General features: G+C 45.0%; 1 protein-coding gene across 2 annotated transcripts in view; it reads left to right on the top strand.

The window, feature by feature from the left end:
• Positions 1-1,863: 1,863 nt before the first annotated feature.
• nlgn2a (neuroligin 2a) overlaps positions 1,864-14,284 on the top strand; it is a 206,420-nt gene continuing 193,999 nt past the window's right edge. For both annotated transcript variants that reach the window (XM_034220548.1, XM_034220547.1), the window contains exon 1: positions 1,864-2,905. The gene's annotated coding sequence lies outside the window, so the exon portion shown is untranslated. The remainder of the gene's footprint in view (positions 2,906-14,284) is intronic.

Here is a 14,284-nt window from a genome sequence, read left to right as displayed (position 1 = left end):
TATCACCCACTGCTGAAATTCTTCGTACAGCTGCTTTTTTTTTGCTTTTATTTCCCCCGTTTTTGTCAATCTTTCTGAGTATTTGCACACGGCACAACAGCTGCCCTTTGGCATTACCTGTGCTAATAAAAAAAAAGAAGCAAATTCTCCTATTCCTCTATTGGACAAATTAGAGACAATATAATAGAAATTATGTTGCGGCATGAAGACCAATTTGCACGTGTACATTTTACTTTCCCTTCTTCTGTCCCAACTGTGCAAAGTCTAAGCTGTTCGAAGGTGGAAAAGAAAGGAAAAGAGACCCAGAGGCAGGTGTCTGCAGGGACCCAGGACCCCCGGGGGGCCACATGAAAGAGCCTCTTGACTGGTCACTTGTGGGTAGAATTGCACTGCCCAGCCTGCTATAATGGGGTTTTGGGGGAATAAGATCATACATAAACACAACTCCACAGACCTGCAGCTCCCCCTGGGGCTCCACAGCCACGGTGACCTCGAACACAGCATACATCACGAGAAAGATGTGTGTGTAGGGAGGGAATGTGTGTTTTTTCTGTGTTAAGGGAGAGCAAAAGGGACTGTGTGCTACATCATGATACATGGGTTTGCTACCGTGTGTCAATGCAGTACATCAGTGACAAACCACAAGGAGATCTGTGGAAAAGGGATGTGTGTGTCTCTCGGTGTGTCTTAGTGTGGCTCACCTGTCAGGTCTCCCTGGTGGGCCATTACCTCTGATGCTTGGCTAGGATCTATGAAGTGCAGGACATGAACATTACCCTTGTACATACACACACACAGAGGCCTTCTCACCTTGGCCTGATGGGATATCACTGGGGGAATGTTCATCCACCACCAAAGACAATTTGTCTTGATAGCCGTGATGGTAGGCCCAAAGCAGTCTCTCTTCCCGCTTCATCCATGTCCCTCAGGTAGCTGGATGTGTCCGAAGGTAAAAAGCACAGCGAGCTGACATGAGGTTTTGGCTGATTGACGACAGGCTGGCTCCCCACATGAGTGGAGAGGCAGCAGCCTGTTCCCCTGCCTGCGGTTTATACAGGGAAGTGAATGAACGCTGGCGCACGGATGTTAAGCAGTAAATCTTCTCCACAATGAGATCTGCCTGAGAGCACATGGGCATTTGAGTAGTTCTGTGGGAGGCGTTCATTAGAGTTCAGATTAAGTTAAAGCATGAAAACAAGCAAAGATGGAGCATATATGAATGTTTTTTATCATACGAGCTGGGAAGTCCTGGCAGGAAACCAGCCCACAAACTATGGATACATGGTTCTGCAGTGCGAGAGTGACGGAGGCAGATGTTTGGTTGTGTTATACGACCCAATAACAAACATGTGGCGCTGCTGCATCCAGAGGAGCAGGTGCTGCCCCCACACAGCCATTACCATCTGCAATAATGAGATCAGGGACTCAGATCACCCCTGAAGTAAAAATACAATAACTTCACGAACAAGATTTTTAAATAATAAGTACAAATCTTTTCCAACAGGGACTTATTAATGACTGCGTGTCCTAATCAAATTGTATCATTTTTTATTTCCTGTTGTATCAGTATAAAACTCACTTAATACCCCATTTGGCACTCAAAACACTGCTGTGATATTTATCCCTCAGTGATTAACATGTTTAGCCTCATATAGGGATTAGCCAAGCAGAAATTGAGAATTACACGTTCTCTGTGTTAAAAGGGTAAATTATGATCGATGGAGGGATGCTTCGGGCTGTTGGGTGAATGGGAGAGGGGAAAACAGAAAGATGCAGGATGGAGGAGAGGAGGTGGGGGGAAAATGGGCTAGTATCTCTTTAACTCCTTCTGACGTCATGCTGATGCAGATCTGGCGTCTGGATGCGAGCGGATGAGAGGAGGAGAGGGATGCCAAAAAAATGAAACTCCTCAGCACTAATTTCTCACATGTCTCTGAGGGAGAACATGAAGACAAACCGGACGACATTCTTGGTGGATTAATACCTATTTTCACCATTGAGTGAGCGTCACGGCTACAGAAACGGCAGGGACACGCATTTTTGAGTTGAAAAGCGACCATATTGAGGTCAGAGGAAAGCGTTGCCAAGGCGACCAGCTTGCTAGGGAGGACACTGCGGCGCGCGTCATACTCCGAGAACGAGCGTGCGTGCTCGCGAGGGTGCGCACGTGCGCGCGAGACAGCTCTCCGAGGCGGTTACGGCGTCCACAGCAGCAGCAGCGGCAGCGGAGGCAGCATCTCTTCACACGAGACTACCGGAACATCCCGCAGTCTGTGCCCGCTGTTACCGAGACGAGCTGAAGCTAACCGAGGCTTGAATTGGTGCTTGGCGGTGTCAAAGGTCTCCTTCAGGGGATTTATTGAGGATTTACCGACGAAAAACGCAACAAAAAAACAGAGCCACCATTGGTCTGCACAGGTGACTCTTCCCGGCTGTCAAATCTCCCGAGAGCCTGCAGACACGAGTTGTTTGGGGGTTGTTTTCGGTCGTTAAAGGCCTATGTAAAAACAGACAATCCTCCTGAAGCTGTCAGCCGAGAAATTAATGAAAATACTGCCGAGCTGGAGAAGACGGGGACTAAGCCGAGCCTGCAAGCTCGGACGGGGAATGATACTAAAGCCTGCCGTATGTGCTGTGTAATGCGGTAGAGCAGCTTCATTTTTTTGGTGCCCTGTCTCTACTCATGAAGTCCCACCTGCCTCCCCAGTTGGATTGATAAAGTGCTGTCAAGCTGGTGGAGGTTTTTGTATTTATTTTTTCTGAAACGAGCACTTTTTTTTTTGCTCGCTTGACATTTACCACCGCTGGAGGAAGGTTTAGTGAAGAGGAGAAGGAGACATCTGAGGACGAACACATCATCGGGAATCTGGCGTCCCAGCTGCAACCGTGGATCACAAATGAACAGGTAGGCTGAGATTACACGGCCAACGCGGAATTCTGAGGAGATAATTCTCTGTGAAATCCTGTCTGCATACTTAAAAACGCTGTTTTAATTACACCTCCCTGTGTGCATTTAATTAGCATTTTTAATTGCGTGAGTGTGTGTTTGGTGTGAAAGAGACTGTGCTCAAGGGGTGTTTTTGACACCTATTGTGAACACAATCTGAAGAAATCAGCACCAGAATATGGGCTAAAATCGATTATTCATCTTTAACTATCTGTTGCTTACATGTCATTTTCTAAAATCACATTTAATATTTATTTTATTTTGAGATATGGTGTCAACAGGCCCGTAAACAAATGCATTTTTTGGAGTTGTCCAAAACATGTCTGCAATGAATGTATTTTTAGCCAATCTGTTGGATTATGCAATAATGTTTTTGTATGGATTGCTGTGTGTTGATGTCAAACCTTTATATATACAGTCTATGTGTCAAACCTGTTGTGAGTCGTGCCTTAATGCACACGATCTGCTCCTTCATAACACTGAAGATGCATCCTCTGTTCCATTAATGAGAACTTGGAGTTGGAGCTCCTCTGGTGGAATGAGAGGGACAGAGGCTGCTATTCACTCAGGCTGAGCTCATTTCCCCATCCTTGTAACTTGCAGAATATGTCGCCTATTAATCAAAGAGCATCGCCTGAGATTGCATCAATGCCGCATCAGTCATTGCTCACATGGTGATCATTGTGCACTGATTAAACTGTGCATTGTCTGGAATAATAGTGGAATTATTTTTTTTGTTACCAGGCCTGTTTTGTAGACAGAACTCACAAAGCTCTCCCTTCAACAGTCAAATCATCCTTCAACTTAATACATTTCTTCACTCAATCCTTTTCACTCAGGAAACGCCATGGCCATGAGAACATATTCCCCTAAATGCTCTCCTCCACGCACACACACACAGATGCACACACACAGCCTGAAGAATGGGGTGCATTTATATGCTGTGGCGGGTGTTGTGGGGCATTCGGATCGGCAGGGCCTGCTAGATGATAGAATTCAGCGGGGACAAGAAGACCTCTGTTCTTATCTGCGGCGACGAGAAGGGGAAGGCAGCTCCGCTCATCTTCCTCGGTTAAAGCATCTCGCCTGCCCTACATAGCAGATAGTTGCTTCTCTTGGGGAGAAAGCATTTTAATGGAGGCGGGGGGGGGGGAATATGTGACTGTCGTTGTGCTAAATAGATGTTGTCACAGAGGAGTTGTTATTTATCTCGATGGCAGCTGGCTGGAAACTTTGAAGACTTGTGGAGATATTTAAGGAGGGATAAAGGTGGCAGGCTAATGCATTGTGCTGAGCGATAGTGTGTGAGAGAGAAATATTTACACACAGAATGGAGGGGGGGGGACATTGTAGGGCATTTCTGCAGCAGTGCAATATGGTGTGATTCATTTTGGGTCAGTGGCTGATTTTCAAAAACAGAGAACAGGTGGCCTTATCAAGGATCCCATTTTGCGTGTGTGTGAGCGCCCTTCATGCACACATTTGTTCATTTCTTTGACCGAGTCCCATGCAAACACCCCATGCAAACATCCATCCTGGGCAAGGTGCAGCAAAGATGGAGGCAGATGGAGCTGAAGCCTGTTGGTAGATTGATGGACGGGTTGCTAAGCAGTCACCAATGCAGACTAGTGTTGTGACAGGGTGGGTTTTAAATAGCATTTATTTTGTACACTTTAATACTGTTTTTAACTGATAATGAAATCTCTCACTATTGTTCCCAATGGAGATACATCAGTGACACCATTGTGTTAGGATGTTTTCTGACTGTGGAGATGACGCCACTTGCTTCTAATTTTAGGTGAGAGGTGTCATCTGCGTAAGAAATATCTTCAGCATCATAGTGGAATGAAAATGTTTGTTTAGCACACTCCAAATGAATGAGTGAAAAGCCAAGGCTAGCTGAACACACACATCCTGTGGGAGGCGCTGTTGTTCGTATCTACCTTCTGTGACTAGCAGCAGAGGAAGTTAACTATGTGTGTCAGTCGATGCTTTGAAGGTGCCGAAATGTAAATCCAGTCCTGCTGGCATCGTTTCATTCCCCCAACAGCAAGAATATGTTTTCCACCTCCATGCTTACATGAATGTTCCAATGTGAGTGTTTGTATAATTGATGGAATATTGCATAATTGTGGGATTTCTTTAGAAATGGTAACTTGAGAGCAGTGTGTTAATGAACACCCAAGAGTGTTGTTCAATATTTTGCCAGTTTCTGTACCTGTTGAACATGAGAAACCTGTTTTCTCTGCTTCTCTAGTACAACATAAAGCTGATTTAAATGGAATAGCTCAACAATGGATGCTCTTTTGATATAAAACAAGGCTTGGTAATTGACAACACGCTGTTCACAATGGGGAGTTTGCCTCTCCTTCTCCCTTGAGCCCCAGTCTCACCATGTAATCACCCATGTGTTTGAGTCATGTTTCGGCTCTCTTAAATACATTTTTCACTACCTCCCTCCTTTGCCAAAGACAGTATGCTTTCGTAACACCATATATACTCTGCACGACTCCTTTATCGCCTTTATTCCTCGTATTAATCTGTCTCTCTTCTCTCTACTCATTTGTTTGGTTCAAAGGGAGCCTAGCTGTGTCCTCTTTGAGGAGTGTATGTGGTTGCTATGGCAGCATCTTTTTTGGAAGGGTAAGCCCGCAAAGATTTGACAACCTGAAGCTTTTGTTTTTTTTAAACTGGCCTGTACGTATGCGCTCTTGCATATGGGCGTGTATATTAGGGCTGCAACATTCATCAAAAACAACTTGCATCCCCTTATTGACTGCTGCACTGTTGAAAATGGCTGAAGGCTGCATTTTTTCCCCTTCACGTTAAAGCCCAGTAAACACAGTCTCTGGTGCTGACATCAAATCGTTACGGCCAAATATTTCATTCCATTTAAAATGAGGAATCTTACCATTAGCAAGTCTTATTTACTTCAGCTTTTACAGCTTGCAAAAAAAGCATCTGAAGTAGGAATAGGGGCATACAAATGAAACTTTATTTATATAGCACTTTTCATACACACAGGTAACTCAAAGGGCTTCCAGTTCATTTGAACAATGCATGTTATATTATTGAGGATTGTTCTTTGGGGAAAGTTCCCCCATCTTTGCTCATCCTATCAACTCATCCCATCAGTGAGTCTGTTTTGTTGCCATTCTCTGAGAGTGCTGGTGTCCCACAGTCCCTGCACTGTGGCCCATCTCTCTCCTTTGTCTGAGCCTGTTGAATGAGGTCTTCTCTCTCTGGGGTGCAACATGAAGACGGGGGTTTGGAACCATTACTTGTCTGAGTTCCCCCTCTCTTTCGTCGTCTTCTTTTCCTCTATATTGCGGCATTTTCTGCTTTTCTTTAATTGGGCGCCTTATTGTTCCTAGCTGTTATATCTTCCCCTCACACACTTCTTCCTCTGTGTCCTCCGTTTGTCTTAAATCCCACATGTCGTCAGTCAACCCGAAGCGAACGGCGCTGCAGTGTCCCCCGTTGGCTCATTAGGGTTAGATCAAGGTCGAACACTCTCTGATACGTTTGATTGAAGAAAACTCAAGTTGGCTTCCGAAGTCTCCAGCCAACACCTTCACACTGCCACTCCTCCCGCCTCCCACTAGAACCTGACTGACCACCGGCCAAGATCGATGAATATTTACTCCTTTTTTCTTCAAAGAGATAAAAGCCAAAGGAAGACAGAGAAGGTGAGAAACCACCCAGAAAAGCCAGATCCAAGCTGCTAGCTCCACTCTTTAGTTGGACAGTGCAGGAGGTTGGATACAGCTACAATAGAAAAAACCTGCAAGGATCAAAACCACTGTTGAGTGATTTTTGAGCAAATAATACCATTCAACAGGACTTCGTGCCTCTGTGTCGCAGAATCTGCCCTGAATAGAAAGTAGGATACAGATTTGATGGAATCAACAGCAGTAGAGTCAGCAACAGCCAGGATTAAATACATCCTGCTTTCTAGCCAATCAGATTGACTGACATTCAGAATCCATGTTGCTCTGAGCAGTGCGGCTGATCCCTCTCGCAAACTGAGAGACTTCCCTGGATTTCTCCCTTGCGTCCATGGGAATGTTCACCTGTGTACCTCTCTGCAATCCCTTTCGTAGTCCAGGGAATTCATGCACAAATCTCACTGCAACAATTTTGGAGATTAATGTGTTTTGCCCCCCCCCTCCCCCACCCCCTCCATGTCATTGATTACAGTCCATGTTGTCTCTATAACACACACACACAGCACTGCAGTGAATCTTTCTCTCGGTTACACTTCGCCATCGATGGGGACGCAGAGAGATTCAGTGAGTTATGGTATTGACAGCATCTCAAGGTCAGGAGTAGCCACATCCTCTGGAGTACTCCGTAGTAAACCCTCAGCATCGCAAACAAGCCGCGGGTCAACGGGTCCGGAGACGGGCAAGTATGCAGGAATAGTCCTGCCCTCCCACCCCAGACACATACAGATAGAGGAGAACAGGATGTGCTCCGAAAGTCAAGTGTTGTCACAGGAAAAGAACGGAACACACGGGAAGTGTTTCAGAAAAACAAGCCGTAAATGAGTTGACTGTACAACTGGGAGAGACACAACATTACAATACCACCATCTCTATTTTGCACTCTTACATCTGCTCCATTCTACCTCCTCCTCCCCTGCTGCTGCTGCACGCACATTAGTATGGGCTGAGACACCACCACACATATTAGTATGAGCTGTCAGCTGGAGCCCTAACAACTAGCTGGAGAAAGACCGGTGGAATTGTAATGCTTGGCAAAGGAAGAAGCGGCAGTAGTCGACTGTGTTGGCCAACATGCTGAAGTGTTATCACCGCGGCTGCACTGTATAATGATGAGGGTTGTTAAAAACAACACACATCTTTCCCCCTCTTTTGCTGATGTGTGCCGGTGCCTCTGTCAACGTAATGAGCCCTCCGTGGCGGAATAGCCAGTGGCTGTCCCGTAGTACGGACTTGGCCCAAATCCATTTGATGTACATCTGTGTACATAAGTTGCATTGGATTGCAGTGGTTGGGTTTTAGCGATGGCCAGAGCCAGAGGCTAATAGCAACACTTGAGGACGAAGTGATACTGCTGTCGATCTCCCACGGGTTCTGCCTGGAGGAGTTTTGGATTAAAAGCAACATAGTCACTACCTCCTCGACTGCTATGAAATCTATTGCGAAGGAGTGGAAGTGTTGGTTGCATGCATGCGTGAAAAGCTGCAACTTCAATTTCACTCTAAGAATTGAGCCTCGACCTCTTCACCTCTAAATTAATGGAGCATTTCAAGTATTTCTGTACGCCGTCTCGCTCCAGTTGATGCATTGTTAGGCTGCTGGGCTTCAGCTGTCATGATGGCGTCCTTTAATGAAAGAATAAGCCTACGTAGTGAATTAGGATGTCTCTTCCTTGACAGGCTCTTCCTAGTTTCTTGCGGTGTTTGTGTGTATGTGCGGAGTGTGTGTGTTAGCGAAGGCGCGACAGTGATGAATGATCACCAGAATGGTAGCGTTACACTTTCGCGGCCGATGATGCCAAGCAGGCAATGATGGTCGCTGTTATTGTCACAATCAGCAAAGAAAACACTAACCTGCACGATGAACAGACACACACACACACGCCACAGTGTATGGTTCTTTCATTTGTTTGAACTAAAGACACTCTCTTGGTTTTCTCTCATTATTTAAGGATGCGGCATGTGCATCCTTCATGGGAAACAATGTGTTTCGGTTGAATCATTCATCTGTGTCTCTTTACTGTCTCTCAAGGCTAAAGCCATTCCTCTGATGACAAATGGGAGCAGGAAAGAGGGGCTTTATTCCAATCTGTGGGGATCACTCTCGGGACAAACACCCAGAATGAGCAGATTTCTGTGGACTTTACTTGTACAGGTAGCAGCTCACAGCACCGGGGACATAAATGTCAGTGTTCTGACTCGTACTGAGCTTTATTGAGTGCACTTATCTGCTACCCTCAGGCTACACTATCTTGGTGAAAATGACTCATCTTCCCTGTGCTGTGCCCTTCAGATGTCCCCTCTGAAAGTCTGGAATTTACTGAAAGAGGGAAAGGGATTTTAGGTTCACAAGTTTTCGATTTTTTTAGAGGCAAGAGGGATCACAATAAGAATACACAAGATCAGAAATACAAGTAATGGAGGCTTGGATTATAAAAGTAAAAGGGACAGGAATATATAGGTGGAAAATATAGAGTAAAAAGCTTCCCATTACAGCAAGAAAGATAAGGCTTTGTCATCTTAATTAGCCAGGGTAAGGGAGCATAACCTTGATTGCATGCTAGCGCTAACAGCTAATGAGTGGTGAGATTGCTTTGCTAGGATGTGTTAACGTGTATTGATGGCGGAACGTGGTCAGGTGGGGGTGTTTTCTGCAGAGATGAAGACCTGGGAAGAAAGCAACCGTCGCTCCCCTGGTGCTTACATGAAACAATCTCTTTCCGTTTGGGTTAAAAACTCCAGAGACTTGGAAATAAGAAGGGGAATAGGAGAAGGGGGCGGCGATTTAGAAGGCGGCGAGTCAGCAGGATTTTCTGGCCCTGTTTCGCTCAGTGCCTCTTTTTCTCTCTCCTTTTGTGGGGAGTAAACACATTTCAAAGGATGAGCTCTATCCTTCTCACTGGAGAACGTGCTTCACATGCTTTAAGACAGAAGGGCTGGAAGTGTGTGTGTTGTGTAATGCGGCTCATGCGTTTGCTTGACACGTTCTTTCCGCCTCCGAGAATCTTTTGACGAGTAAATATCGGAATTGATTTTCCAAAGGTCTATGGAAGACTGGCCCATGGATTGCGTTCTTGACATCTTATTTTGCACGACTTTGACAAATCTGAAGAGGTGGAGTAGTATCGATTCCAGTAGGTGAGCCAATAGCTCACCGTCATCACTAACATGGAGTAATTCCCATCAGAGAATTATTGGATGGTCCCAGTCAATTTCGTTAAGCACACGAGGGAATGTGACTCATTTTTATCTTCACATCCTGCCAAAATATGTTCACCTCACCCATTGTCACCCTTCTCCTAACATCCACCCCTTTGCCCTCCCATCCCTCCCTCTTTCTTTTCAGCCACTGACCACTCGGGCCAGCCTCTCCATTTTCTCCTCTCCACTTAATTAACCCATTGATCAGGTTGCTCATAAATTAGTCTTCAGAGAGGCCCTCATAGAGCACTCTTCCCCTCCTCTCTCACCCCTCACCCAGAGCCATTCGTTCATTGGCCACACTGCTCCAAACAAGGTCCCCGGGTCTCAGTTGTGTCTTCATCTGGAGCCAAATGTATTTTTTTCGATGCCGCTGCTCATAGATTTACAGCAGAATGGCCAAAGCTGGAGAGCGTGGAAAGTGGAATTAAGGCAAGTGGAGAGCAGGGAGTTGGAGGTCAGTGCTGCTCTCGTACAACCCCTCAATTCATTAGACTCACATAGCTCAACCTTTTCATGGCACCCCCCTTGTGTCTGTAATGTTTTCGGCTTCCTTCCTTCCGTCTCCCTCCCTTGCTCCTCGTCTGACCCGTTGTCCAGTGAAGGTTGCTGGGGGCCTTGCTCTGAGATTTGGCCAATTAGCAGGATCTCTGAGATCATTATGGAGGGAGGTCATTATAACTGTCCCTTCACAACATCCTCTTGACCATTTCTTTCATTTTGGTCCTGACTCTTTTTCCTGTTTACATTGCTTAAATCCCCTTAATGAGTTCCAACCTATCTTCATTCTCCACCTCAACCTCATTGCTCTTCAAGCCCACTCATTCCCTTTTATTACTATTCCATCATTACCTGTTTCTCCCTGACACTCCTGACTGTGCTACTCTCACCCTTACCCCCACTGTAATGTTTTATCCTTGCCCCATGGTGCGTCTCACCCTTTGCACCCCGTCTAGTTTTCATCCCTGCCTGAGTGTTTAAGGGTGCTAAATGGATCCGAACCGGGAACATATGTTATCTACGGTCCAATTGGGGGTGGGTGGAAGGTTTGATTTAAAGGCTTGGCTCAGCGGGTCATGATTCATTCATATCCCCAGGTCTCCTGCTATAGGGCCACAGCCAGGGATTGACATTTTAACTGAGCCAGAAGCGATGGGTGTGCGTGTGGAAGTCTGTTAAATACAGAATGTTTTTGCAAACTGCTGAGGGGAATGCATATGGAAGAGAAATATTTTCTGTTAACAGTGTAGTGAAAAGAACTTTGTCACAATAAAACTCACATTGGGTAGCGCCTGTGTGGCACAGGGGAAATATACTTACTTATACTCACCACCTCCGAGTTGGGTTTGCTTCTAGGCTGCAGTGCTTCCAGCTACATTGGGTGCTTACTCAACACCTTTGGCCAAATGGAAGGGAAGTCGTTCGGGGTTCATTATCTACACTACAGTAAAGGATCCACAAGTGCCTCTATGGACCCGTCTTTTAGTATCAACCTTGCGGTACATTACGCCCATTTCGATGTGTAGGACGAAGAAGTGACAAGGCTCTCATGTTTTTCAGTGGTTTTATTAGTACCACATGACCATTTTGTTGTGTTTGATAGTCCTTGCAACCTTGGCAAGTGCTCATTTTGTTATTTCTGAATGGATGGCTCCTACAATAGTAATACAAACTGGCAGGAGATAGTACAATCCCTTGTGGCCTTCTGCAAATAATAAAAAAAGCAAAGAGCGTGAACATTCAAAGGTGCACTAATGCCTACAGGGCGAAGGAGAGCTGAGATTGCCCTGGGGGGGTGAATAGATTCCTTTCTGCTCATGTGGTCGCCTACTGTTGCTAAGGCTTGAGGGAAAAAGCTTCTGCAGAATATGTTATTGCCATGTATGACTTCAGAGATCGCCCTAATGGGCTCTGCCAAGGGGGTATCTATCCATATTTCCATTTTCGGCATACGAGCAAATATGTTTCAGGGAATAATCCGATCTACCAAGTGCCCTCTCTAACACACAAGTCTTCTCTGTATAACAGTTATATAGCTATTACATTTACTCTTGTCAGAGCCAGGCTTCAAGGTCAGTCATGACGGACAGGGATTTAGAGTCAGAGCTGAGCGGAGAACAAGTTAAACATTTTGGTTTTACGCATTAGAGCGAAAAAGATTCCCAGGTATTCTACAAGTCAAGGTCAGAGATAACACTATCACATTTGGCTGGGTGGGGATATTAAAAACCATCACTACTTCATCTCCGGAGTGACAGAACCTACAGAGATTAGCATACCTGTGAGCCCTCAGTCAGCATATTTATGCATAATGTTATACTGTACAAAAAAATCCTTTGTTCATTGTATTATTTACCACGGCATGGACAATAAGCTCTATCCCATTTACATCCAGCCTTTTCATCACCTGTGTAATCTCGATGGAAATACAATATTGTATATTTTCACCAATCCATATCTCTGCCGATTTATGGATGCAGATTTGAACCCCCATAAAAGTAAAGGATATACTTTTATACTCTAACAGTTTGTCAATGTATGACTCAGCACATTCATTTTAAATCAAATCATCATTGTATTGGTGTGAAATCCATCCCGAAAGCATGGCAGTGTGTCCTTTAGTTTAACACTTCAATTCACCATGCAAACGTGGCAGTGTGTGTTGGTAGTAGGGATAGGTGGAAATTATGAATTTGAAAGCATTTAAGCAATTCATAAAAATTCAAACTGTATATTCAGCTCTCCTCTTGACCTATACAAAAATTCCCTGGATTTAAAGAATGATCTTGAATAGTTCCCTGCGATTAAAGAATAGTATTTTTGAAATGCGTAGTTTGCACATGTTTCCACTAGGGCTGTCAAGTTAACGCATTAATAACGCGTTAACGAAAAAAAAAATTAACGCCACTAATTATTTTAACGCGATTAACGCATGTGTATTTTTTGTCCTCGGCCGCCCCGTAGTTTCAGAGCGCATCGAGTTTAAAATACCATCTACAAGCTGATGCTGACAGCCCCGCTCCTGCCGTCCGCTTGTGGCAGACCACACTTCCACGCTCACCGGCAGGCACCGACTGGCCATCGGGAGGGCCGGGAGGTGTATGTGCGGCGCGAGCGAGAACGCGCACACCTTACGTGTATTGTTGTTGTTGTTAGCATCTGGTGCTAGCTAGCTGCGCTAACGAATATAAGGAGCTGTTTCAATGAAAACAGAGGAGCGGCATTTCGCCGACAACTGCACCGAGCACTTGACTTTATGCAGGAAGCCAGACAGTGGGACATTGTACGAAAAGTCAGCACACTCAGCACGGATAGTGAGCGCAACATGATTGCAGCGTCCAGGCAGCTCCCGTTCGAGCATATGCCTTGAGTAGCACATAGCTCCAACGATCCATCACACACACACACACACACACACACACACACACACACACACACACACACACACACACACACACACACACACACACACACACACACACACACACACACACACACACACACACACACACACACACACACACACACACACACACACACACGCACACACTGTATGAGAGAGGTTCCAGGTTGAATTGAGGTGGATATTTGTAATGTTCAGAGGTTGTTGTGTTGAGAATATTCATGAGAATATTTGTCAAACAAACATTAGCATAAAGCATATTTGTCCACTCATATGTTGATTAGAGTATTACAAACTTGAAAAATATTCTTCTAAGGTACATTTAGAACGGATAAAAAATTAATTTGCGATTAATCGCGATTCAATATTTTAATCGACTGACAGCCCTAGTTTCCACATGTTGGAGTTATTGGTGCCCAAATCCATTACAAAAAGTAGATTGATAACACTTTGAAAGAGAGGGTTCTTTGTAAACAAAACGTACTGAATAATGAGCTTCATAACACCCTACATATTGTACCTATTATACCTTCACACTGCCAGAAGATTCATAAAGAGCTTATCTCCAATAAGGCCTTGTTAACTTGTAAGCTATGGAGAACCTTGTGCAGAGCCTTCATGATGCCTGTTCCCTTAAAACCATCCCCTTCCATATACTGTACCCTAATCCCACCATTATCCTCAACCTGAAAGCAGCAAGGTGTTGGTAAATGATGACTTGCAGCCAGTCATCATCATACATCTCCATTCAGCTGACACAAGCCTCCATACCCCAGCTGTAAGTACCCAGCATCAGACTTGGGGGAAGGGCTTTTTTTTTATTGCATTCTCATATCACATATTTGTGAAAATCCATACTCAAAGCGTTTGAGGCCATATTGATGAAGAAGCATTGGATATTTGTTGTTTTATCTAGTGGTATCCAAGCATTTTATTGCTTAAAAGAGTCAAAGTCATTGCTTTTCAGCCCAAATTGAAGTTCAGGTAGATTAAGACTCCGCTGCTGGCA

The sequence above is a fragment of the Gymnodraco acuticeps genome, unplaced genomic scaffold (assembly GCF_902827175.1).
Source record: "Gymnodraco acuticeps unplaced genomic scaffold, fGymAcu1.1, whole genome shotgun sequence".
Taxonomy (NCBI): Eukaryota; Metazoa; Chordata; class Actinopteri; order Perciformes; family Bathydraconidae; genus Gymnodraco; species Gymnodraco acuticeps.
This window is presented reverse-complemented; position numbering and strand designations above follow the sequence as displayed.